We start from the raw sequence: 26,841 nt of genomic DNA, 5'->3' as shown, positions 1-26,841 counted from the left end.
CCGTCCTGCATGCGTGCACACACACTATTTCTGGTCCACATCTGGGTCGGAGGAGCACCCATGCACATGCGCACAGGCACCATCAACCCGGAAGTCGGTCCCTGCACCACACTGCACTGCGTCCGTAAGAGCGGGCGGCGGGGGGTGGCAGGGGTTGCCTTAGTCTGCTGACCCCTGGAGTAGATGATCCTTAGGGTCCCTTCTAACTCTACAGTTTTGTGATTCTATGATTTACTAATTGCAGAGATTACGGGGAGAACCTGGCACCCAGGATTTTAGGCCCCTGAAGACTCATAACACTACTGAAGACAAATAACCAACATGAAGTACAATGTAACATAATAAAATTACAGCACGATAAAGGCAATAAATCAATGTGAAATCATAAAACAGTGATGCATAAATAATACGATATTCAATCTGACAGTAATATTACTGGTCAGGAATTGCCTGCTTAAGCAAATTCACTTTAAGCACGCAGCAAAATGATAGTACAGTTTGCTCACCCCTAATCTCAGAATTAGGAGTATAGCATCTAGATCAAGGGAAGTAATAGTGCCACTGTATTCTGCTCTGGTCAGACCTCACCTGGAGTACTGTGTCCAGTTCTGGGCACCACAGTTCAAGAAGGACACTGACAAACTGGAACGTGTCCAAAGGAGGGCAACCAAAATGGTCAAAGGCCTGGAAACGATACCTTATGAGGAACGGCTAAGGGAGCTGGGCATGTTTAGCCTGGAGAAGAGGAGGTTAAGGGGTGATATGATAGCCATGTTCAAATATATAAAAGGATGTCAACATAGAGGAGGGAGAAAGCTTGTTTTCTGCTGCTCCAGAGAAGTGGACATGGAGCAATGGATCCAAACTACAAGAAAGAAGATTCCACCTAAACATTAGGAAGAACTTCCTGACAGTAAGAGCTGTTTGACAGTGGAATTTGCTGCCAAGGAGTGTGGTGGAGTCTCCTTCTTTGGAGGTCTTTAAGCAGAGGCTTGACAACCATATGTCAGGAGTGTTCTGATGGTGTTTCCTGCTTGGCAGGGGGTTGGACTCGATGGCCCTTGTGGTCTCTTCCAACTCTATGATTCTATGATTCTATGAAACAAGGCTGCTCCAGAAAGAAAGATGCCATCACTGCTAAGGAACTCTTCCAAATGTCTACAGGATGGAACTCACTGATCTCAGGGAGTGGGCAGATTTATATTTTAGGGCAAAAGTATATGGGAAGCTAATGCAATGATTATGCATCATTTGTGCCAGCTGTGGGATGCCTAGAGGAAGCATTCAAGCAAGAACTGGAGTATAGCAGCAATCTCCCCTCCTTGAGTTTCCAGCAACTGGTATTCAGAAGCGGGTGGTACTGTGGTCTAAACCACTTCACCTCTTGGGCTTGCTGATCAGAAGGTTGGCGGTTCGAATCCCCATGACAGAGCGAGTTCCTGTTGCTCTGTCCCAGCTCCTGCCAACTTAGCAGTTCGAAAACACACCAGTGCAAGTAGATAAATAGGTACTGCTCCGGCGGGAAGGTAAACAGTGTTTCAGTGCGCTGCTCTGGTTTGCCAGAAGCGGCTTAGTCATGCTGGCTACATGACCCGGAAGCTGTACGCCAGCTCCCTCGGCCAATAAAGCGAGATGCAACCCCAGAGTCGGCCACCCCAGAGTCGGCCACGACTGGACCTAACGGTCAGGGGTCCCCTTTACCCTTTACCTATGAATTGGTCTGAGAACATCCATCGCAAAACTGGAGAAGTGAGGATTTTGAAGCATAGCTGCATTTGGGCATGAGTTTTGTTTTGGAAAGAGCAAATCAGGTATGTTGCAATACAAATAATAATAAAAATTTCTCTCCCAGTCCCTAGCCACTAATATTTAAGAATACTGTCGAGATGATGAAGACCACAAACAAAAGGCTTTCCTCTGTCTATCTATGCAGGAAAGACATTGTTCCGCAGGTCTATGGGATGCAACAAAGAAAGGTGAATTCTCAATGAATGCCTTGCTGTTGACTTATTGCTGAAAATGGAATCCTCCCAGCTGCACCTCAGTGAGACGTATTCTTAGCAGACAAGCCAAATTTATTCATTTATTTATTTGAGATATGAGCAGCTTCTTTCTTAAAAAGACTTAAAAAGTGTTGGTGGTGGTGACGGAGGACCCTGCTTTTCACATCAAGGGAGGCATTCAGAACAGGACTGCTGAATGGGATTTGTATGTGAAAGTCCTATTATAGCAACTCCCACAGAAATCTGCTTCCAAGTTTCCCAATTGCTATTGATATGCTCTAGCAGTGCACTCGACTTGGTCAATTTAGACTGGGAGGATTTTAACATGCGAGGTGCTTTGAAGAAAAGGGAGGGGGGTGAACTAATCTATTGATGGGGAAAGCTTAGAAGGCTTTAACATCTTATTAGGAGGCTGGAAGTCCTCCCATCTCAATCCAGCATGGTACTTCCTTTGAAAGGAACCAGAGGCCAGTGCCAGCGTTATGCACACATTATTTCTGATTGCACCGCAAGCGTGTTTGGCTTCTTGTTCCTTGAGGCACCTGTGTTAGGAAGAGAAAAAGGAAAGGGAAAAATGCACTTGCCAAAAGTCGCTGGGGTTTGTTCTTCAGCAAATGCCAGTCTCTACTTGCCAAAGCCCTCTCCGCCTAAAATTATAGGCACAGTGCGGGTATACGGCACACAAATAAAGCACAATGGAATGATGAATCTTACTGTGCACTGAGTTTTGTTTCGTTAACCCGGGCACTGCTCACACGCTGTTAGAGAAATGTTTGCAAGGATGAAGGCTAGAAAGAGGTGCACATTTTTATTTTGGTAATAAAAGAGAGTGGATTTCTTGGGAAGCCTAACCTTGGCTTCAGTACCACATGCAGTTTGGCATGCCAAGTTCAAACAGATTCCTTCTCCCCCCTATTTATTTTGCCATTATCTTGCTCCTGTAATCCTTCTGGCAGGAGCTCCAGCTCCACGGAGCTGAGGGTTCTACAGCCTTCCAATGTCCATGGGGATGGGGCTCAGCTCCCCCAATCTTAAGGGGGCCGAGGAGGCCTGGCAGTAATCCACCCCAGGCCGTGTGGTGTCTACCAGCATGGTGTAGCCTGGTGAGAGGTTTCCCCTGGCCACGGGGCATCTCCTGTTGCTGCATGGTGTGGAATGTCGCCTTGGCCACGCTGAGTCATGTGATGTGGTGCAGCCTGGTGGGATGTTGCCCTGGGCCACGCAGCATCAGGAGAGGCCACATGGGCCAGCATTGACTGCATGGACCTGGTTGGCGAATGTTACATCAGAAGGAGCCCTTCTCTGTGGCAGCCCCTAAGCTGTGGTATAGTGGTTAAGAGTGGTAGACTCGTAATCTGGTGAACCAGGTTCGCGTCTCTGTTCCTCCACATGCAGCTGCTGGGTGACCTTGGGGCAGTCACACTTCTCTGAAGTCTCTCAGCCCCACTCACCTCACAGAGTGTTTGTTGTGGGGGAGGAAGGGAAAGGAGAATGTTAGCTGCTTTGAGACTCCTTCGGGTAGTGATAAAGCAGGATATCAAATCCAAACTCCTCCTCCTCCTCCTCCTCCTCCTCCTCCTCTTCTTGACAGAGGTGCATCTAGTAACTTCATTACGCATCATATGCTGAAGATGAATCTTTTTGACCCTTGAGAGAGATGTGTTTAGGAGACACTTTAGTTGTGATTGTAATTTCCTATGAACATGTTTCTAATGCTGTATTTTACGTAACCGTAACCTGCCCTGGTCACAACTGGGAAATAAAACTAATAATAATAACACAAAGCTTTCTACCTATTTTGTAACTTTTGATCATTCCTAATATCGGTCCATAAGGAATGCAGGTGGCGCTGTGGTCTAAACCACTGAGCCTCTTGGGCTCACCGATCAGAAGGTCGGCAGTTCGCATCCCTGCAACTGGGTGAGCTCCTGTTGCTCGGTCCCAGCTCAAACCTAGCAGTTTGAAAGCATGCCAAAAAGTGCAAGTAGATAAATAGCTACCGCTCTGGTAGGAAGGTAAATAGCATTTCTGTGCACTGCTCTGGTTTTGGTGTTCCGTTGCACCAGAAGTGGCTTAGTCATGCTGGCCACATAACCCGGGAAAACTGTCTTCAAACAAACGCCGGCTCCCTCAGCCTGAAAGCGAGATAAGCGCTGCAACCCCAGAGTTGTCTGTGACTGGACTTAACTGTCAGGGGTCCTTTACCTTTACCTTTGTAATATCGGTCAATATCTCGAATTTGCTTGTTTGCTTGTTATCCCAATGGATCAACAATGGATCAACATGGCTACAACCATTTTATGAATAGATTCCTTGACCTTGCCCCACTAAACTATGAGTCATGACTTCCAATCCATGTGGAAACAGGTGGTGGCAACTAAAATCTCACCCCTGGACTTCTCTCCAGGTCTTCTACTCGGCATGTGATATGGACAGGCCAAAGCACTCATTAAACAACATGTAGCAGACACAGAACGCCGATTGGATCTAGCCAGGACCCTAGCTTTTATTGCCAATGAGTCCATCAGGTACTCTGCCTCCCTCGTGTCATATCTAACTAAACTCAAAGTCCCTAAGCATTAGAGGGCCTTTACCCTGGCACAATGTTACACCCTCCCCTTGGCTGTCATTGAAGGTCAATATAGGAAGATTGCTTACTCAGAGAGACAATGCCCCTGTGATTCTGGTCAAACAGAAACAATAGAGCATGTGCTTCTCCAGTGCCTATATTATAGAGACCTCTGTATTGGCCACATCTCCCCACTACTCCATAAGTACCTAGGGCACACAGGACAATTCTACACCTCCCTGCTGCTTTCAGATACTAACCCTGCTACAACATACAATGTTGCCAGGTTCTGCATAGCAGCATTCAGAATTTGCCGGTTGATGACTTGTGCCACAAACTAGATTTAATGAACGCCCATATCAGAGTGCTTTGTAAACTGATAGTCATAGCCTTTTGTATACTAACCTTTTATGCTCCTCCACATCTGTTTAACGCTCCTAATCCTTCTTTTAGCTTCTTATAGTCTTTTATATATACCTTCTGTTTTAATAATTTTAGCTTTCCAAAACGTTTTACAGATTTTAAATGATTGTACCCCACCCTACTTATGCTGGTCTAGGACGGTAATAAAGATTTGATTGATTGATTGATTGATTGAATAGATCAGTTGAAGTTTTATTTTTCTGGCCATTTTCATTTGAGTTTTTTTATTTCTTAAACACTCCTTGCTCTCATGTTCTTATTGAGCTCTGCTACAGGAACAGATAGGTAGCCGTGTTGGTCTGCCATAGTCAAAACAAAAAAAATTCCTTCCAGTAGCACCTTAAAGACCAACTAAGTCAGTTCTTGGTATGAGCTTTCGTGTGCATGCAGTGTATCTGAAGAAGTGTGCATGCACACGAAAGCTCATACCAAGAACTGACTTAGTTGGTCTTTAAGGTGCTACTGGAAGGAATTTTTTTTGTTTCTGCTACAGGAAAAAGCCTATAGCTTAGTGGTAGAAGAACACAGCTCTCAGTCAGTGGAGGGATCTCAAAGGCACATGAAGCCACTCTGATTTGTACAGTCCAGACATAGCAGGGCTTTCCCATCTGCACTGATTGCCTACTTGCCCACCCAGCTGATGGAGCAGACTGCTGGACCATTGTGGGCAATCATCATCATCATTTTTTTTGTATGCCACCTTTCCATAGTTGAAACTATGCTCAAGGCTGCTTACAGCATGACAAGATTTACATAATTACAAAGATAACAGAAGTCATAAACAAATAGAAGACATCAAAAAGTACACAAACTAATGGAAACAATTTCCACATAAATCATAAGATCTAAAATTAAAGACACAGTGGTACCTCGGGTTAAGAACTTAATTTGTTCTGGAGGTCCGTTCTTAACCTGAAACTGTTCTTAACCTGAGGTACCACTTTAGCTAATGGGATCTCCTGCTGCTGCCACGCCACCGCCGCACGATTTCTGTTCTCATTCTGAAGCAAAGTTCTCAACCCGAGGTACTATTTATGGGTTAGCGGCGTCTGTAACCTGAAGCGTCTGTAACCTGAAGCGTCTGTAACCTGAGGTACCACTGTACAACAATAGTATCAATAACAGCAACAGCTCTCTCAACAATAATCCAGCCCCAAAATCTATCCAACAACCTCAGCTTTTGTCGCTGGAGTCAGTCAACACTCCACTCTTCCAGGCCAGATGGGAAAGGGCCAATAAGGCAGGGTGCAGGTCTTCCGGGGCTCACAGCCAAGGATGGTCTCATTTAAAACAACACAGATAAAAATAAAAAAAGTTTAAAATAGGAGACCTTGGTGCAAAGCAGCAGGTACAGTCCTTATGAAGCCTGTCAAACTCAAGCCCCATCCCAAGCCAGGTGGAAAGAGGCAAGGGCGGGACCCTTCAGGCTCTCAGGAGGCAGTCCTCCTCAATTAAAACACACGAAGAGCTCCAGTGGTCTGATCAAAGGCCTACCTAGTCCAGCACCCTTCTCTCACAGTAACCAGTCAAAGATGGCCATAGGAAGCAAGACACAAGCACAACGATTTTCGTGTTCCCCAGCAAATGGTACCCAGAGGCATCCTACCTCTGATATTGGAGGACAATACCTTCTGCATCAGGGACACAGGTGACGCTGTGGGTTAAACCACAGAGCCTAGGACTTGCTAATCAGAAGGTTGGCGGTTCGAATCCCCGCGACGGGGTGAGCTCCCGTTGCTCAGTCCCTGCTCCTGCCAACCTAGCAGTTCAAAAGCACGTCAAAGTGCAAGTAGATAAATAGGTACCACTCCGGTAGGAAGGTAAACGGCATTTCCGTGTACTGCTCTGGTTCGCCAGAAGCAGCTTAGTCATGCTGGCCACATGACCTGGAAGCTGTCTGCGGACAAACGCCGGCTCCCTTGGCCTATAGAGCGAGATGAGCGCGCAACCCCAGAGTCGGTCACGACTGGACCTAATGGTCAGGGGTCCCTTTACCTTTACCTTCTGCATCACTCCCTAGTAGACAATATTGTAGGAGAAGGCAGATCTGCATTCTCACGAGGCAACTCTCAGATACCTCTTGTATGTATAGCCCCTAAGCACCGTCAATCTCTGAGCCCATCGATTATTTTATTTTTTTACAAGCAAGCCGAAAGAGCACCGTTGCTTCGTTCCTCCCTGGCAGGCTGTGCGATGTCAGTAGCCTCCAGTAGATGGCGATGTGGGCCTCCGAGTGAGGCCTTTTCCGGCACACCCCCCCCCCCGTTGTCATTTGCCATGTTGTCCAATGCGCTTGATAGCCGTGGCAACATCTCTAAGCATCTCGGTAAATGACAGCTTTGAATGACAACGCTTTCTGCATTGCCAGTTTTTGCTCGCGATCGAGCCGTGAGGGGACAGATACCTGCCACTTCCATTTTAAACTCTGACAAAGAATTCGAAAGCAGGCCAGGTTTCAGCGAATAAGTGAAAGGATTGCTTTCACGATAGCGGAGTGAATGAGAATAAATTCTGGGCTCTCCTCCCCCCACCCCACATCCCAGGCAGAGATGTGCTCTTCTGCTTTATTTATCGTAGCCCAACCTTCCTCCTAGGAGCTTGCAATGTTCGGTAGCAGTGTGCATGCTTTTCACAGAAAACGTCACAGCATCTCCAGGTACGAATGGGAAACCATAGCTGCAATGCTAGGCTAGGTAGATCAACTGGGTAAGGCAACTTCCAACGTTCCGTTTAATTTATACAAAACTCCTGCGAGGTAGGTTAGGCTGTGGGGTTCAGATACTAGCTCAGGAAAATCCACTGGGCATCATGACTGAGCAGAAATCTGGATCTAGCGCAGTCTGCCCACCATAGTGCAGGGGTTGCATGTGGCTTTCAGCCTAATTTCAAAGTCCTCTTTGGGCAACCAGTTCAGATCTCTGGCAAGAGAGGTCCATCCCTTTCTTGGCAGCCCATTAGGTAGAGAAGGAAAAAGAAGAAGAAGAAGAAAAAGAAGAAAAAGAAGAACAGGAGGAGGAGGAGTTTGGTTTTGATATCCCGCTTTATCACTACCCTAAGGAGTCTCAAAGCGGCTAACAATCTCCTTTTCCCTTCCTCCCCCACAACAAACACTCTATGAGGTGAGTGGGGCTGAGAGACTTCAGAGAGAAGTGTGACTGGCCCAAGTTCACCCAGCAGCTGCATGTGGAGGAGCGGGGAAGCGAACCCGGTTCCCCAGATTACGAGTCTACCACTCTTAACCACTACACCACACTGGCTCACACTAGGGAGAGAGTGAGGGGGTGTTAGGAAGTGAAAGAGAGAGAGAGAGAGATAAAGGGTGTCGGGGTGGGGTGGGGAGAGGGAGAGACGTGGCATGTGTCAGAAGGAGGAAAAGAAAGGGAGAAGAGAGAAGAGGTGGCAGAAAGTGAGAGGAAAGAAAAGGATGGCCAAACCCACTTTGTCATCTCTCCTTGTTCATGGCTGCACTCCACTCAAATCAACTCACCACTGGAATGTGGCCCTCGACAGATTATTGTCAAAGGAATGTGGCCCCTGGCAGAATAAAAGGTTCCCGAACGCATGCTGCAGTGAGTCTCTGTGAATACAGTGGTACCTCAGGTTACATATGCTTCAGGTTACATACGCTTCAGGTTACAGACTCCGCTAACCCAGAAATAGTACCTCGGGTTAAGAACTTTGCTTCAGGATGAGAACAGAAATTGTGTTCCGGTGGCGCGGCAGCAGCAGGAGGCCCCATTAGCGAAAGTGGTGCTTCAGGTTAAGAACAGTTTCTGGTTAAGAACAGACCTCTGGAACGAATTAAGTACTTAACCTGAGGTACTACTGTATGTTTTTCTTTTTAACTATAGCACTTGGAATATTTATAAATATATGCATCCAAAGCCTTTACTAACCATCCTTTCCTTTCCATTTAGAACTTTCCATTTTGCTTCAATTATTCCTTCTGAGATGGTTAAAATGTTCCCATTTCACACCCAATGAAATTGGGAATATACAATTTACATGTCAGATCAGTCAAGATCCAGATTGCAGATGTTAGTGGATTACAGGTTCCCTTCAGTCGGAGGCTTTGCTGGAGAAAGGGATTGCACATGGTTTGTGTGACAATTGGAGAACACAGTTAAACTATTCCGTATTACATAAAAAAATTCACAAGATGCCATCTCTCTTGTTATATATAGAGGAAGTGTTACTTTTTCAGCTCTTGCAAGCATTGCAATGCCATCAATTAAGATTTAAACTCTTTAACATTCTCCAGAGATGCACTGTATACAGTTGTGAAGCTATTATTAAGAAAACTAACAGTATATATTTTACATTGCCCCTTCAAAGAGAGATAATGGAAACAATTGCGGGATAAAGGCTATTATTGGAGGAAGATGGCTGCCGAATGCTTGAAGCAGGGTTTTGAGCTCTAAGGCCAACTCTAAGGCAAGTTTCTGCTCTATAACCAACCCGTAGCATTTGTTTTCATTTTCTCTTCCATTTTATTTAACTCCTTTTAGTGCTTCTTTTTGTTGTTTTACTTTATTGTTTTATTATTGTCCCTTGAGAATTACCTCAGAAGTCTTCTCCCAACCAGCAAACACAACTGGACACTACCACCAGAGATGTGTATATGTGCCTCAAGGACCACAATTACAGCAACAGTCTGGTTGACTTGCTGTCATCATGTGAGGAAGTTATAAAAAGACCCATGGTTCTCTATACTGATACTGTCTGTTTTACATGTATTTTCTCTAATGTAAGCCACAACAGATCCTATCAGTTGAGAGGACCATGTATCTTGGCACTGGGTGTTATCTCCCGACCCAAATCTGTCATTCACTTGGAAGCCAGCTCTCTTCATTAACTGTTATTCTTGAAGGCTAGTATCACTTGAAATTCAGGAAGATCAGTCAAGCATGTTGGTAGACTTAAGATTTCTTCCTGGCCTGTCAGGAGAGCAGTGAAGCTTACATTGGGAGCATCTCCCTTTTTAGCTTCTCTTTTTCTTTTTTGGTGTTTAAGAAAGTCTTCTTAAATTCTTAACTCCTGTCACAATTCTCCACCAGAGCTCAGAAACTGTCCAATTCTCTGTGCAGAGCTGAATAGTCCTGACGGTTCCTGCCATCTCCTTTCATTTTGTTGAGCTCCTCAGCTTCTTTTGCAAATGAGCTCCACCCACGCCAAAATTATGTTTGCTACACCTTTCTTCTTCTTAAAACAGAACCAACAGCATGCACACAACCAGTGCTCCCCCCCCCAAAAATGTTTAGGGGCACTCTCATTTTCCTACTCATATTGAAATACTGCCCCTCAGTGAGGCCCAGCTTAGATTCACAAAATGTTTAGGGGTATGCGTCCCCCCCAGCAAAACCAGAGCAGCGCACAGAAATGCCGTTTACCTTCCTGCCAGAGTGGTACCTATTTATCTACTTGCACTTTGACGTGCTTTCGAACTGCTAGGTGGGCAGGAGCAGGGACCGAGCAACAGGAGCTCACCCCATCACGGGGATTCAAACCGCCGACCTTCTGATCAGCAAGCCATAGGCTCTGTGGTTTAGACCACAGCGCCACCTGCATCCCTGTCCTTGGCAGTACCCACTTGCAAGTAAGTGGTGTGTTTTTCTTTAAACACACACACACACACACACACACACACACACACACACACAAAGAGAGAGAGAGAGAGAGAGAGAGAGAGTTAATCAGCTGATTGCCCCACCTGGCATTTTTAAAAAAGTCAAAAATTGGGAAGCACAACAGCTTCCAGCACCTTCCAGCTGCCAGCCATGCAGGGAGTCCCGGCTTTAATCATTTGCGCAAAGAGTGGAGACCATGTTACACAGAGCTGCCTATTTTAACAACGCCTTTGATACAAAACTTCCCCCAGGCATGGCCTGAGCTGGGCAGCCGATTCTGAAATTCTAATCACCTCGTCAAGGTTAAGCTTGCCTTGTTCAGCCAGGATATCATACATTTCGAACCATGTGTATGCATTAAAATAAATTAGCTGTGGGTTGTAGCTGTAGATCACCGCCCTCGGGGAATTCATTCTCCATATTTCAGATATACACAGAGGCTCATCCCATTATCTAATAACACATTCATTTTGGTGTCCTGTAGGTCCCGTCTCAGGCTAGCTACATGATGAATTGGATGGGCTGTAATAAGAAAACATTATGAAAGATAAAGAATAGGAATGATTTAAAATCCGTTGAGGTGTCCCTGATAGTTAACGCTACAGCTGTTGTTTATGGACAGCGGAAAAGCTGCTCTGCATTTAACAAACATTTGTTTCTGCCTAAAGGCCATTTAGGAGTGAGCTCTGACGCTGGGATTTTACGTGATTTCATTCACTTCACTGTATACATGGGCTGGGCTGTAGACTTGCCAGCCAAGGGGAGGAATCTGGCTCTCTCCATCAACAAAAAAGTCCCTCTCTCTGAAGCTGATAATGAGATGGACTCCATCTCTAGATGTGCATCTGGAGGTGTTGTTAAGTACAGTGATTTAATTTACTGAAATTGGGAGTGCTTAAATGCATTACTGTGTGTTCCGCAGTAACTCTCGTGTGATTGGTTAACTCTGGTCACATGGGAGGCGTCTTATTACATTCTCCATTTTGTTTTGTGTGTGAGTGACTTGACTATAAACACTGAAGAAGAGACAGTGTTAGATACATAGGGATGCGGGTGGCATTGTGGACTAAACCACTGAGTCTCTTGGGCTTGCCAATCAGAAGGTTGGTGGTTTGAATCCCCACGACGGGGTGAGCTCCTGTTGCTCTGTCCCAGCTCCTGCCAACCTAGCAGTTCAAAAGCACACCAGTGCAAGTAGATAAATAGGCGGGAAGGTAAACAGCGTTTCCATGCATTCCGGTTTCTGTCACGGTGTTCCATTGCGCCAAAAGTGGTTTAGTCATGCTGGCCACATGACCCAGAAAGCTATCTGTGGACAAACGCCAACTCCCTCAGCCCGAAAGCGAGTTGAGCGCTTCAACCCCACAGTCACCTTTGACAGGACTTAACCGTCCAGGGGTCCTTTCCTTTTCCCTTATGTAGATGAATTTCTTTTTTATAGCATTTTTTATTTATTTGTATGATGAAAAGTTTCAGTTTAAAAAATTATGGCTGGGGAAAATGGAGGGAGCAAGTCTAGCTTCTCCAAGGAGGGAGTTCCAGAGACTGGTACCTGCCGCCGAAAAGGCCCTTTCCTACACGCCACAAAGTTTGCCTATGTGTGTGGCAGGTCTGAGAAAAGGCCCTCCGCTGAAAACCTCCAAATTTCGTATGAAGAAATATGCTCTCTCAGATAGCCTGGACCTAAGGCCTATAGGGCTTTATAGGTTATAACTAGCACTTGGAACTGTGTCTGGAAACAGACTTTTCATTATTTAAGGTATATCCATTTTTTTAAAAGTGTTATAAGTCATTGGGAAACCTTCAGGTCTCATAAATACTCCTACTCATACTCATTTTCACTCAGTTTCTCTCTCCCCCACCTTCCCTCCTCCTTGCCACCCCCATGAAATTATGCTGGGGGATGACCACAGATCATTCCTACTCTAAGTACTGGCTAATGGGATCAAAATTCAGGGCAATTAGCTGACCAATGCACCGTAGCAGGAAGACTTTATAAAGTTATTTATTTCTGCTGACTCTGATAAAATGCCAAATTAGGCAATGTTAAAATAACAACAGGATTTTGGAGGTCCCCTTCTGGTGGCAGTTGCATGGAAGCTGGTTCTATAAACCAGTCCCATGAGCTCTTTGGGAGCAAGGATCCATTTCCTGCCGATGTGCAGAATTATCTCTTAGCTCAGTTGCAGGAAGCAGAGAATAGGAATAAATAGATAGTTCTCCAAATGGAGAGATGTAGAACGTGGGGTCTCCCAAGGGACTTGTGTTGTTTTACGTGTTCATAAATGATTTAGAGTTAGGAGTGAACAGGGAGGTGGCCAGGTTTGCTGATAGACACTTGAATTCAGGATGCAAGGGAGAAACGTGATAATAATAATAATAATAATAATAATAATAATAATAATAATAATAATAATAGTTTTTTATTTATACCCCGCCCTTCAGAAAACCGGGCTCAGGGCGGCTAACAACAAATTAAAACACTTAATTGATGCAACAAAAAACAGCATAAAATACAGTATAAAATGTGAATAACAATAAATTCAGAATTCAAAAATCAATTTAGGGGTAAAATCCATCCAATAAACGTTAGATGATCACCGGGGCTAGCTGGCTAAATTAGTCTTATTTGGGCCAGCGAGGAGACCAGGGGAGAATTAGCTGTGGGATCCCAGAGCTAAGAGGAAGGCACGCTTGGTAAATCCACACAGTGATCAACTCCTGCCCGGAAACCAATGTCCCTACTGTGGAAGGACGTGTGGATCCAGAATTGGCCTCCACAGAAATTTACGGAGTCACTGTTAAGACCATCTTCATGGAAGACAATCTTACTCAGCTATGAGTGATCGCCAAAGAAGAAGAAGTTTGCTGATGATTCCACATTATTCAGGGTCACTGGAACGAAAAGAGATTGTGAAGAGCTTCGAAAGTGCCTCTCCAAACTGAGTCAATGGGCAGTAAAATGGTGAATGCAGATCAATGTAAACAAGTCTAGAGTATTGCGTGTCAGGCCTACATATCTTCATCTCAGATATAAAGTCCTGGGTGTAGGTTTGAGCCCCATGGTGGGCAAAAAGATTCCTACATTGCAGGGGATTTGACTAGGTGACCCTGGTGGCCCCTGCCAACTCTATGATTCTGTGACCATTATCCTCATCTGCTTGCAAATTAAGAAATGTGGAATGGCCATGGTCTGAACTGGCAGTGATGGACCAGGAACAAGAACTTGGAGTTATAGGAGATATCTGATGAAGATGTTGGCCCTGTGTGCAGCAGTGTTGAAAAAGATAAAACTAATGCTAGGGATCATTAGGAAAGGAAAATAAAACTTCCAGTAGAAGAATACTGCTGTACAGATCTATGCAGCGACCACATTTGGAATACTATGTACAGTTCTGGTTGCCACATCTGAAAAAGGATATGGTAGAGTTGGAGAAGGGTTGGAAAAATGCAACCAAAATGATCAAGGGGGTGGAGTGACTCTCACAGGGGCGCTGGCTTGCTGACATTGAGGGGCCCCAGCATCACATCCCATGTACCGCTCCTGCCCATTGCACCAGCGCTCTCCTATCAGCGGCAGGGATTGGGGAGCGCAGAGGGTGATTTTTACTCTCTGCATGTCCTTCCCCCATCTCATGAGCGAGCCTTTGCCTAGCAGTAACAACAACAACAACAACATATTATTTATTCCCCAGCCACTCTGGGCAACTCCCAACAGAATATTAAAAACACAATAAAACATCAAACATTAAAAAGCTGAAGCTGAGGCTCCAATACTTTGGCCACCTCGTGAGAAGAGAAGACTCCCTGGAAAAGACCCTGATGTTGGGAAAGATTGAGGGCACAAGGAGAAGGGGACAACAGAGGATGAGATGGTTGGACAGCGTTCTTGAAGCTACCAGCATGAGTTTGACCAAACTGCAGGAGGCAGTGGAAGACAGGAGTGCCTGGCGTGCTCTGGTCCATGGCGTCACGCAGAGTTGGACATGACTAAATGACTAAACAACAACAACAACAACAACAACAACAACCAGGGCTGCCTTCAGATGTCTTCTAAAAGTCAGATACAGTGGTACGTTGGGTTACGAACAGTCCTGCTTATGAATGCTTCGGGTTACAAACTCCACAAACCCAGAAGTAGGTGTTCCGGGTTACGAACTTTGCCCTGGGATATGATGCAATCTGCTTCTGGGTCGCTGGAGGTTAAGAACGGACTTCCAGAACAAATTAAATTCGTACCCTGAGGTACCACTGTAGTTATTTATTTCCTTGACTTCTGATAGGAGGGCACTACTAGTGAGAGGGCCCTCTGCCTTGTTCCCTGTAACCTCACTTCTCACAGTGAGGGAACCTCCTGAAGGCCCTCAGAGATGGACCTCAGTGTCTGTGCTGAAAGATGGGGGCGGAGATGCTCCTTCGGGTATATTGGGCCAAGGCCATAGCAGGGATGGCAACCCCTTCAATATTGGGGTGGGGATTTGGTCCTCTGCCCACAAATATTGAGGGGGCTATAGCCCCTTCTGCCCCCTAGAGTTGGTGTCCCTGGATTCTCCTATGGGGAAAGGTTGAAGCATTTGGGATGTTTTAGCTTAGAGAAGGGACGTGGGTGGCGCTGTGAGTTAAACCACAGAGCCTAGGACTTGCTGATCAGAAGGTCAGCGGTTCGAATCCCTGCAACGGGGTGAGCTCCCATTGTTTGGTCCCTGCTCCTGCCAACCTATCAGTTCGAAAGCACATCAAAGTGCAAGTAGATAAATAGGTACCGCTCTGGCGGGAAGGTAAACGGCGTTTCCGTGCTCTGCTCTGGTTCGCCAGAAGCAACTTAGTCATGCTGGCCACATGACCCAGAAGCTGTATGCTGGCTCCCTTGGCCAATAAAGCGAGATGAGCACCGCAACCCCAGAGTTGTCTGCGACTGGACCTAATGGTCAGGGGTCCCTTTACCTTTATCTAGCTTAGAGAAAAGGCAAGTAAGGGATGACATGATAGGAACTGAGGGAACTATGCACGGCATGTAGAAAGTGGCAAGAGAAAAGTCCCCCCTCCCTCTCATAACACTAGAAATTGTAGGCATCCAATGAAGATGAAAGTTGGAAGTTACAGCAGGGGAGAGGCAACTGTGGTTGTCAACTGTGAGAACAGGATTATGGATGAGACGGGCCATTGGCCTGTTCCTACAGACTCTTCTCATGTTCTTATAAGCCTGGGACCTTCTGCATGCAAACCTCTACCACTGAAGCTCTACCTCCCAAATCGTAGGGAACTTTATTTTCCATGTCATAAACACTCTTCTGTCCAGTTACTGTGCCTCCCTTTGATTCTAGAATGTCTCTGATGCTTATAGCACAAATGGCTTCCTGTTTACACAGAAGTTTAATGGGACTTGCCTTCAATTAAGCAGGCATACAGAATTGCAGCATTAGCTTTCAGCCTAGTGATCTTCATTACAACCCTAGGATGTGTACAGAGAGACCCAAGCAGAACTCTGTTTTCTAAGGAGATATAATTCTGCAGTGCAAAAAGGCATCTGCTTGCATGGTCGAAGGTCTTCTGGACTGTAGAAAGCGCTCTCTTTCCTTTCAACCAATATGTTTTATTTATTGTAGCAACCAGTAGTGATTTCACATCTTTCTATGGGAATATATGGATTCCAAAATTGATTTTATTCCACCGTTCCCCCCCCTTCTTCTTGGTGATTTTGACTACTTATTTAAGATCAGAATCCTTGGCATGTTGTTGTTAAAATTTGTATACCCTTCAACTGAAGATCATGGGGTGGTTCACAACATGATGATACAAAATGAGAAGGCAAAATACATAATAAATCAAAAAGAAACACAAACAATAGCCCCCACAGTTTAAAAAGCCATAGTTCACTTAGCTAAAGCTCTGGAAGTAGAGGAATGTTTTTGCTTGGCACCTAAAGATATTGTTACGAAAGCCATGTGCCTGTCCCTTTCTCTGCCAAGCGGTGTCAAGAGCCCATGGGGTCCCTGCCACACACACAGGGTCTGTGTCCCTTTGGAGAAAAGAAGACACTGCAGAAACTGTCGTGCTTTAAGAAATATGGTTTATTCACCTATTTACACCTTCAGTCTGCATAGAGGAAGTCCAGATCTTACAGCATGCCCATTTCCAGAGGCAACAGGGGAGACACCTTCAGACAGGGGTGTAGGAAGAGGGGGCGGGCAGCCCCAGGTGCCACTCTGGGAGGGGTGACAAGATGGCCCCTGCCTCCCCCCATCTGTAGAGCGGCCGAGGGCGCACGCAGTCCGTAAGGGCGCTACTCACTCACATTCCATATGAGCTGCCGCTCTCGTGCGCTGTCCATACGGGATACCGCTCGCACGGCAGCCTGTATGGTCGCCGTGCAAGTGGCAGCCCGTACGGACTGCGCATGTGCGGCATCCCGTATGGTTACCGCAGATGCACAGTCTGTTGGGTTGCTGCACATGAGCGCCATTCCATACGGACTGTGCGCATGCGGGATGCTGCACATGCGCAGTCCGTATGGGCTGTGCCGCCCCGGGTGCCAGAGAGGGTTCCTCCACCACTGCCTTCAGGCTGCCTCTTTAAAAGAGGGAACCCGGCCTTATCCCCCTTCTTCCTCAAAAAAACACCCTTCCCCATCACCTTGGCAACCCTTCAAACCCCTGTCTCTGTTCACACCTCAGGCAGGAGGGAAATTCTCTTGCATTGGCAACGGCCCTCTGTTGTTCCCTTAATAGCCAGGCTGGTTTGCATAAACCAACCCAGGAATTTCCTGAATTCTGCGTGTGGCACAGTTTAATCCATATCCCTTTATAATCCTTATCCCAATTAATCAAAATCCTAGCGTTTATTCATTCCCCCCCTCCCAATTTACAACAATATGTAAAGAAGGTGAGCAAGGCAAGCCTCCCTGGGGATAGAGGTCACAAATGGGGAGCCAGCACAGAAAAGGCCCGTTCTCGTGTTGACACCCTCTGGACCTCTCACAGAGGAGGCATACGAAGAACGGCCTCAGGTGATGGCATTGTATAGATATTTTTGATGTATGTTTGATGTTTTACTTCTGTTCTGAAAAAAAGTTCTGCCGGTAAAACTTTGAATAATATTTTTATGAGTCTGGAAAATGATTTCTTCCAAAAGGAGTCAGTTGTTTTTTTAAAAAAAATAATATTTATAGCTTTCCCAACAATTTAAACACTACAAAAAAGAAAAACAATACAATACAATACAATACAAAAACACTACACAACACCAACACATTAAACCAACAAAACAAAACAAAAACAAAAACAGTTTAAAACACCAAATAATTTCAGTATCTTATCTTTCATTCACTTATTTCCGCGACCTCCTCACACCTCGCTTTTTGTATTCCACTTGTGTTAATTGTTTCAGCAATTCCTTTCCATCTTCCTCTGTTTTCTATCCTATAATTATCTTAGCACATTCTAACCTTATTTTTCCTTTAATACTCTGTTAATCTGTTTATACTTAATTCCTTATAACATTTCTACTAAAGCCATATAACTTCATTCCAACATTTTTCTAACATTCATTAATTTTACAGTATTTCCATAAATAATCTTTAAACTTTTTCAAGTCTTCTTCCACCGACTTTTCTCCCTGGTCTCGGATTCTGCCAGTCATTTCCGCCAGTTCCATATAGTCCATCAACTTCATCTGCCATTCTTCCCGGGTGGGTAAATCTTGTGTCTTCCAATACTTCGCGATGAGTACTCTTGCTGCTGTTGTTGCATACATGAAAAATGTTCTATCCTTCTTTGGCACCAATTGGCCGACCATGCCCAGGAGAAAGGCCTCTGGTTTCTTCAGGAAGGTATATTTGAATACCTTTTTCATTTTGTTATAAATCATCTCCCAGAATTCCTTAATCCTTGGGCATGTCCACCAAAGGTGAAAGAATGTACCTTCAGTCTCATTACATTTCCAACATTTATTATCGGGCAAATGGTAAATTTTTGCAAGCTTGACTGGTGTCATGTACCACCTATAAATCATTTTCATTAAGTTTTCTCTTAGGGCATTACATGCCGTAAATTTCATAGCTGTGGTCCATAACTGTTCCCAGTCAGCCATCATTATGTTATGTCCAACATCTTGTGCCCATTTAATCATATCAGATTTCACCATTTCATCCTGAGTGTTCCATTTCAACAGGAAGTTATATATTCTTGACAAATTCTTGATTTTTGAATCTAACAATTCTGTTTCCAATTTTGATTTTTCCACCTGGAAACCAACTTTTTTGTCCAAATTGTATGCCTCCATTATTTGATAATAATGGAGCCAATCTTGCACTTTATTTTACAACCTAACAATTTTACAACCTAACAATGTGACCAACCTAACCTATTTAACAGCGCTGTTAAAAATCCAGTACAGAATAGGTGGAAAAATTCTCCTTGCCCAGTGTGCAGGCAAGGAATAAAATGCCCTGGGTTCTTCTAGTGGATTTCCCACAGGTTTCTAGTTGGTCACTTGTGAGAACAGGAGGGTGGATTACATTGGCCATTGGCTTGATTCAGCAGGCTCTTTATACGTTCTTTATTTTAATATTGCAATTCTAATTTGTGTTCCATAGGAGTAGTTTATTATCCTTTTATTCGTTGCTTTGTCTGAGGAATCTCACCCCCTCACTTTTAATTCCAAAGCAGCTTTCTCTGGTGGCGACAGAAGCAGTTGAGGAGTGCTTGGCGAAAAGACTTGTCAATTTAAGACATTTTGCTTCAGCCTGTTGCATTTCCAGATGCGTTGATTTAGCATCCGGCATCGTGCACCCGCTTCGCTCTAGTCTCTTAGGCTGTTTGGCTACAGACTCTGACTCAAACCTAGACCTTCCTGTCACTGACGTACAGGAAGAGTGCATAGAGGGGCTTGTGTGCACGCTGGCTGTCTCTCACATGCCAAGAACATTTCCCTCTTGGGCATCAGGGTTGGCTGTTTATTAAGGTGGGGCAAGACAGGGCAGAGAGCTACATACATGCTGCAGCACTCCATAATCTGCAGACTAGTAAAAAGCCAGTTGGAAATGGATTCAAGGAATGCAGATATTATGCCTGAAGGATACTTTCAACCTCAAAGTAGGCGAAAGCAATCTCTCTCTCCATCTCTCCTCCACTTCCACTTCACCTCCAAAGTGTTCTCTTCTTTGTTTTGTATTTAGCAGGGCAGAACTAGGCTCTTCACCCCCAGCCTCCTTCCGAGCACCAGGAACAATACAAAAGCCTGGGTACAAAAAAAATAAAAATCCTCAAGACTCTGATGGGCTGAGGGAAGTTGGAGTTCATCTTGAGAGCTTCAGGTTGCCCATCTGTGCATTAAAAAATGCCAAGACTGAAGGAATGGGTTTCCCAAATCTAAAGCCTGACTGTGCAGTCAGTCTGAAACGGGCCCCAAAATCCCCATTTTTCCTTCTTCAAGGGTTCATTAGCTAAAAAGCATTAACTTGAGCACTTGAGCCAATGTATAACAGGAACCCAGCTGTATAAACAAGGCCCTCTCCTTTATCAGTCCGTGACGCTTAATGGATGGCCTTGTCAGTTCCGAAGTGGAGATGGGACGGCAGAGCTTGGGCTTATCTTATCTTGAAGGTTGTAAATATCCTGACACACTGACGCACAGACTCTGCAAGACAGGGTCTGTCAGCCCCCACGGCTGGAGATAGAGATGGCATCAAGGGAAACTCCTATAGCTGAGTGACCCTCCTAACCCCAAGATAAGAGTACAGGAACAGGAACATCCGTTTATGGTCATGGATGTCAACTTACGTACAGGAACATCTGTTTATGTTCATGGATGTCAACTTACGTGTATGGACGTACGAGGCTGGATTCCTGGGGAAGCGGGGAGAGGGTGCCTGGAGGATATATACACTGTGTGAAATTTCTCTTGCTTTTGTGCTTGCTGTGAACCTATCATACAATGCCTTCTGCTATCCGGAGAGCAGAATAAACTCTTTCTCTGAACCAACCTTGGTGTCATTTGACTCCTTCCTCCCTGCTCTGGGAGCAACGCTCACCCTACCAATCGGTAAAGTCTAATAAGGCTGTAGCGTTAACCTTCCATATGCAAACATCAAACACAGTGGGAAACTAGAAAAAGGTAACCAGACATAGGCCCTAGGTGACTCCAGCCCTAGTTTCTTGTGACAGCCAAATATATATATAAAATGCACCCAAAAAGCAAGTCGTTTTCACAAAGGCTCACACTACATTACCAGTAACCATGACACTTGATGCAAGGCCAATTTTCCATCTTTCTGTCATCTCCTAAATGGGAGGTTTCTCTTCTTGGAAGGTCAATTTTAGCATCCCCAAGCAATGCTTGTTGCGTAGGTAACAGCAGCTGATATCTGCGGGTTGCCAGATGGCAATCAAACACGAGGGCGTTGCGTAGATGTAACCGCGTCTCATAGAATGTCCCCCAAACTTATTTTTCAAGGAAAGCACCCAGAATCACGTCTGTTCCCTCACTTCAATCTTTTATTTTGATGGGCTTGAAAACTCCCTTCTGCTTCACTTTTTGATTAGTAGTCTTTGCTCTCTTCAAAACTCTTCTTCTCAGGCCAAGAGGGGTCTTTGAAATATCTCTGTAAAACAAAGTTTCACAGAGAAATGAAAATGATCTTGCTGTGCTTATAAAATTAGGTTTCGTTTTATTTTTTTTTTTGAGGTGTGAGGAGGAGGAAAGATTTCCATCTGTTGAGAGATACCGAGCTTCAGGAAAATCTTGTATAAAAATTTGTGCACAGAGATTTCCATGCCCGCCCCCCCCCTTACAATGTTCCTTCGCTTAAGACAGGGTTATTTGCATTTTCCAACACAACATTCAAAATATGGTAGCAAAAGATCTGAACAATAATCAAGGTGTAATTGATTCAATTGTGCAGAGAGACACATTTTGCTATTGTCAAACAGCATTATTATTGCACTTTGACAGTGCTTTCTCAAAAGATGTTTCAAATGTGTTATGAGTACCCGACATCAGTACTATGCTACGATGGGGCTTTAAACCCTGCCTGCTAAAATGTTCACTTCTCCATATTTATTAGCTTTTTCTTCTGCTTACGTTTTACATCACATTCTCGAGTTTGCAAAAGGAAAAAGGAAATCCCCTTTCCTCTTTTTCCTACTTTTTCCAGACTGTACACATACCAAATAGTTAAACCTTCAGGTTAGGACTTCTTTTCTGCATGGGAAAAGCAAGGGGGGAAATAAGCAAGGGAAAGGAGGAGCCATGCATTTTCTGAGTATTCTAATCACATGTTCAGCAAATGTCAGGTGGTTTAAGGGCTTACCTAAGGTGGGTGGGACTTCCACATCAGGCATTGCTTGGGGATTTTCAGTGGTGCTTCTGTCTGTCTGGCTCCCAAATTCTGCAGTTGTGAAATTTGTCCAACTGTAATTGTAATAATAAAATTTAAGGTCATATATATATATATATATATATATATATGCTTTCGTAGATTTTCACGGGTACAGGAATGCAGGTTTTGGTGTCCTCGGGTGTCTTCCCGTGTAAAAGTTGGGGTGTCTAGGCGACGTTTCGACGAGGTCTCACTCGTCATCTTCAGGCTGGTGCTTTCGGCTTCTTGTTACTGGAACAGAGCGGGATCTCAATGTTTGAGTTCCTATAAATACTGTAGAGGGGGTGTGGTGTCTAGCCTCCAATGTTCTGGGCAGAGAGGAAGTTCCCAGGCTAGTGTGCCTTTTCTTCTTTTGTTCCTTAATTACTTGAGAGATACCTTGAGTGATATCTTGAGTGATATCCTGAGTACCACTTAGGTGGGTCATTAGGTGTGGATTAGTAGCTAAAGTCTTTGTGTCTTGACCTCTTGAACTTTGTGAAGAGTTTTCCTGAGAAGATGGCTGTATTGCACTTAGTTGTGCTTTGGCTTGGCTTCGTGTATAGGGGCGAGCTGTGGTTTTGTGGCTTGTGTCAGCCAGATCTGTGTAGGGATTGCAGGGGGGTGCAGCATCCGGAGGTGCCACCATGGATTGGCTACTGGATGGTGTCAGTAATTCATCTGTGGAGAGGGTCTGGGTTTGGGTCTGGTGTGGTTGATTGGTGTTGGCGTTCTGTGTGCCTCTGGATCTGGTGTCAGTTTTTGTGGAGAGGGCTAATTTCCAGATGTCTGGCAAGCGGGATGTGTCGTCACGCTTGTTCATGTTGTGAGGGTGTTTCTCTATCTCGATGGCTTCCATGATTATTCTCTTGTGGTGATGTTCCGTGTTAAAGAGCAATTTGGAATCTGCAAAATTAATTTCGTGTCCTGTTTCTTTCATGTGTTGGAAAAGAGAGGAAGTTTTTTCTTCTTTTTTGACGGCATTCTTGTGTTCTGCGATACGTGCATTTATTCGTCTGTTTGTTTGTCCAATGTACGTGGCTGGGCAGACTTTGCAGGGTATTTCATAGATCCCTTGGTTTTCCAACTGGATTTTGTCCTTGGGGTTTCTGAGGATATTGGCTATTTTTTGGTTGGTGCAAAAGGCTGTTTTGATATTGTGTTTATGGAGGATTTTGCTAATTTTATCTGTAGTGCCCTTGATATAAGGAAGGAGGGCCATGCCATTGTTTTCTTCTGTGTCTTGGTTTTTTGGGGGTGTTTCCTTTTGGATTAGCTTCGTAATCCTGTTTTGCTGGTATCCATTGGCAATTAACACATTTGAGAGATTCTGTAACTCAGTTGTCAAGTGGTCTTTGTCAGCCAGGCGTTTGGTTCTGGAGATGAGAGTCTTGGCTACGGAGTTTATTTGTGCAGGGTGGTGGTGTGATTGTGCATGTAAGTAGCGGTTGGTGTGTGTTTTTTTCTGGTAGATAGTGTGTCCTAGGGAGCCATCAGGTTTTTTGTAGATTAGGACGTCAAGGAAGGGAAGTTGGTTGTTGGCTTCTATTTCCATAGTGAATTGTATTTTGGGGTGTAAGTTGTTGAGATGTGTGAGGAAGCTATCCAGTTTTTCCTTCCCGTGTGGCCAAATTACAAAGGTGTCGTCAACATATCTGAGCCAAAGTTTGGGTTTGTGTTCTGACTTGTCTAAAGCATTGGTTTCAAAGTGTTCCATGTACAAGTTTGCGATGACCGGTGAGAGGGGTGATCCCATAGGTGCTCCTTCTATCTGTTTGTATCTCTTCACACAAGTGCCCATTAATGAAGCCTTGACAGCTATTCAAAACAAATACAATCCCCCCGAATACATCTTGGACCTGACCAACCACTGCCTAACCAACACGTACTTCATCCACAATGGACAAAGATACAAACAGATAGAAGGAGCACCTATGGGATCACCCCTCTCACCGGTCATCGCAAACCTGTACATGGAACACTTTGAAACCAATGCTTTAGACAAGTCAGAACACAAACCCAAACTTTGGCTCAGATATGTTGACGACACCTTTGTAATTTGGCCACACGGGAAGGAAAAACTGGATAGCTTCCTCACACATCTCAACAACTTACACCCCAAAATACAATTCACTATGGAAATAGAAGCCAACAACCAACTTCCCTTCCTTGACGTCCTAATCTACAAAAAACCTGATGGCTCCCTAGGACACACTATCTACCAGAAAAAAACACACACCAACCGCTACTTACATGCACAATCACACCACCACCCTGCACAAATAAACTCCGTAGCCAAGACTCTCATCTCCAGAACCAAACGCCTGGCTGACAAAGACCACTTGACAACTGAGTTACAGAATCTCTCAAATGTGTTAATTGCCAATGGATACCAGCAAAACAGGATTACGAAGCTAATCCAAAAGGAAACACCCCCCAAAAACCAAGACACAGAAGAAAACAATGGCATGGCCCTCCTTCCTTATATCAAGGGCACTACAGATAAAATTAGCAAAATCCTCCATAAACACAATATCAAAACAGCCTTTTGCACCAACCAAAAAATAGCCAATATCCTCAGAAACCCCAAGGACAAAATCCAGTTGGAAAACCAAGGGATCTATGAAATACCCTGCAAAGTCTGCCCAGCCACGTACATTGGACAAACAAACAGACGAATAAATGCACGTATCGCAGAACACAAGAATGCCGTCAAAAAAGAAGAAAAAACTTCCTCTCTTTTCCAACACATGAAAGAAACAGGACACGAAATTAATTTTGCAGATTCCAAATTGCTCTTTAACACGGAACATCACCACAAGAGAATAATCATGGAAGCCATCGAGATAGAGAAACACCCTCACAACATGAACAAGCGTGACGACACATCCCGCTTGCCAGACATCTGGAAATTAGCCCTCTCCACAAAAACTGACACCAGATCCAGAGGCACACAGAACGCCAACACCAATCAACCACACCAGACCCAAACCCAGACCCTCTCCACAGATGAATTACTGACACCATCCAGTAGCCAATCCATGGTGGCACCTCCGGATGCTGCACCCCCCTGCAATCCCTACACAGATCTGGCTGACACAAGCCACAAAACCACAGCTCGCCCCTATACACGAAGCCAAGCCAAAGCACAACTAAGTGCAATACAGCCATCTTCTCAGGAAAACTCTTCACAAAGTTCAAGAGGTCAAGACACAAAGACTTTAGCTACTAATCCACACCTAATGACCCACCTAAGTGGTACTCAGGATATCACTCAAGGTATCTCTCAAGTAATTAAGGAACAAAAGAAGAAAAGGCACACTAGCCTGGGAACTTCCTCTCTGCCCAGAACATTGGAGGCTAGACACCACACCCCCTCTACAGTATTTATAGGAACTCAAACATTGAGATCCCGCTCTGTTCCAGTAACAAGAAGCCGAAAGCACCAGCCTGAAGATGACGAGTGAGACCTCGTCGAAACGTCGCCTAGACACCCCAACTTTTACACGGGAAGACACCCGAGGACACCAAAACCTGCATTCCTGTACCCGTGAAAATCTACGAAAGCATATATATATATATATATATATATATATATATATATATATATATAAATGCTCATAAATGTACCAACCAAGCACATACATAATCAGCGCAGGAAGACCAACCTGAAACCATTTTGACTCCCAAACTGACTAAATGTTTTCTCTGCAAGGAGGGAGGGGGGGGGTCAGGAAGCCTTCCCATTGTCTCAGGAATTGGGAAATCACCATCTCAAAGGGTGACAGACTACCAGGAAAGGCAATCAGATAAGGCATTATCAGATAACCTGGCAGACAGGAAAAACAACAACATTCAAATTTATGTTGTAGACCACCTTTTCTGTGATGTAGGTATGATGTTTGTGGGGGGTGGTCTTGGGTTACAGCCCTTCTGTGATGTATATATGATGTTTGGACGGGTGGTCTTGAGCTCCAGGGCAGGGAATTTAAAATGTCTATATAAGGGCAGACACAGCTGGGTTCTGGGTCCTCCTCCTCTCCTGCGTGTGAAGGGAGCACCCTGTTGCAACAGCTTTAATAAAAATCAGGCTTACTAGCTGCTTTGCTTCTTAATATTCTCTGGTTGGCCTCTGTTATTTTCTCCTACCAATAGGGAACACACATGAGGACTCTGTACGGGCTCTTGGATACCCATAAGGGAAAAAGGGCAGATTTTGTTTACAACGTAATATTTAAGGGGGTTTGAACAACCCCTTTGCAAGGAGTTGATCCTTCAGTGAGGCAGCAGCTGTGCTTTGGAACTCCTTTTCAGCAGGTACCAAAAAGAGTACAACGAATACACTTGCTTGATCTCAATAGACAGGGAGTTCCGAAGTGTAGGTGCCGCCACACGAAGCAAGCAAGTTTTTACAAATGAATTTCGGAGGACGGCTGTGTTTTGGTTCACATGCATTTTTTTAGAAAGTGCAAATTAAGTAAGTTCACCTTGGAATCCGATGGAATCCTATTTCTCCTCCCTTCCTGCCTGTGAGTCCTTGTGTCCCCTCTCACATATGCCCTGAACGGTGTGTGTGTGTTTCAGTCTTCAATAACAAATTCAAGGTCAGAGAAGGACAATAGCGCCATGACAATTAACATCATCATCCCCTTCTGATATAAACTTGGTGTGCAGCGTGGGAAAGCGACACACCCATTTCACTCCTAAGAACCAGACCGCACATGCATTATGAATGAAACGGTTTGGGATTGCTTAGCGAGGGAGGGGCAGGGGCAGGATATGAATTTTGCAAATAAATGAATAAAATGGCTGAAATCATGTTTTCGTTCCTTGTTCTCAAAGGTTAAGACTGCCAGCCTTTTC

The 26,841-nt window shown here is 44.8% G+C and overlaps 2 long non-coding RNA genes across 3 annotated transcripts in view; one reads left to right on the top strand and one right to left on the bottom strand.

Annotated features, from left to right (window-relative positions):
• The first annotated feature begins 4,362 nt into the window (after positions 1–4,362).
• Positions 4,363–9,054, top strand: LOC310842207. Its single transcript, XR_014562998.1, has 3 exons — positions 4,363–4,531; positions 7,573–7,651; positions 8,913–9,054. It is a non-coding gene; the product is annotated as an uncharacterized lncRNA (long non-coding RNA).
• An 11,977-nt stretch (positions 9,055–21,031) lies between these two features.
• LOC310842158 overlaps positions 21,032–26,841 on the bottom strand; it is a 405,803-nt gene continuing 399,993 nt past the window's right edge. Inside the window, exons 1-3 of one of the 2 annotated variants that reach the window (XR_014562945.1) lie at positions 25,647–26,116; positions 21,931–22,031; positions 21,032–21,222 (exon numbers count right to left, since the gene is read on the bottom strand). This is a non-coding gene — a long non-coding RNA (uncharacterized lncRNA). Of the gene's footprint in view, positions 21,223–21,930; positions 22,032–25,646; positions 26,117–26,841 lie in introns of those variants that run through there. The other variant, XR_014562944.1, reaches the window with a different exon arrangement.

Source organism: Podarcis gaigeae (assembly GCF_964106915.1).
Source record: "Podarcis gaigeae genome assembly, chromosome: 3".
Taxonomy (NCBI): Eukaryota; Metazoa; Chordata; class Lepidosauria; order Squamata; family Lacertidae; genus Podarcis; species Podarcis gaigeae.
Note: the sequence above shows the minus strand (reverse complement) of the source record. Positions and strands in the feature narration are given on the sequence as shown.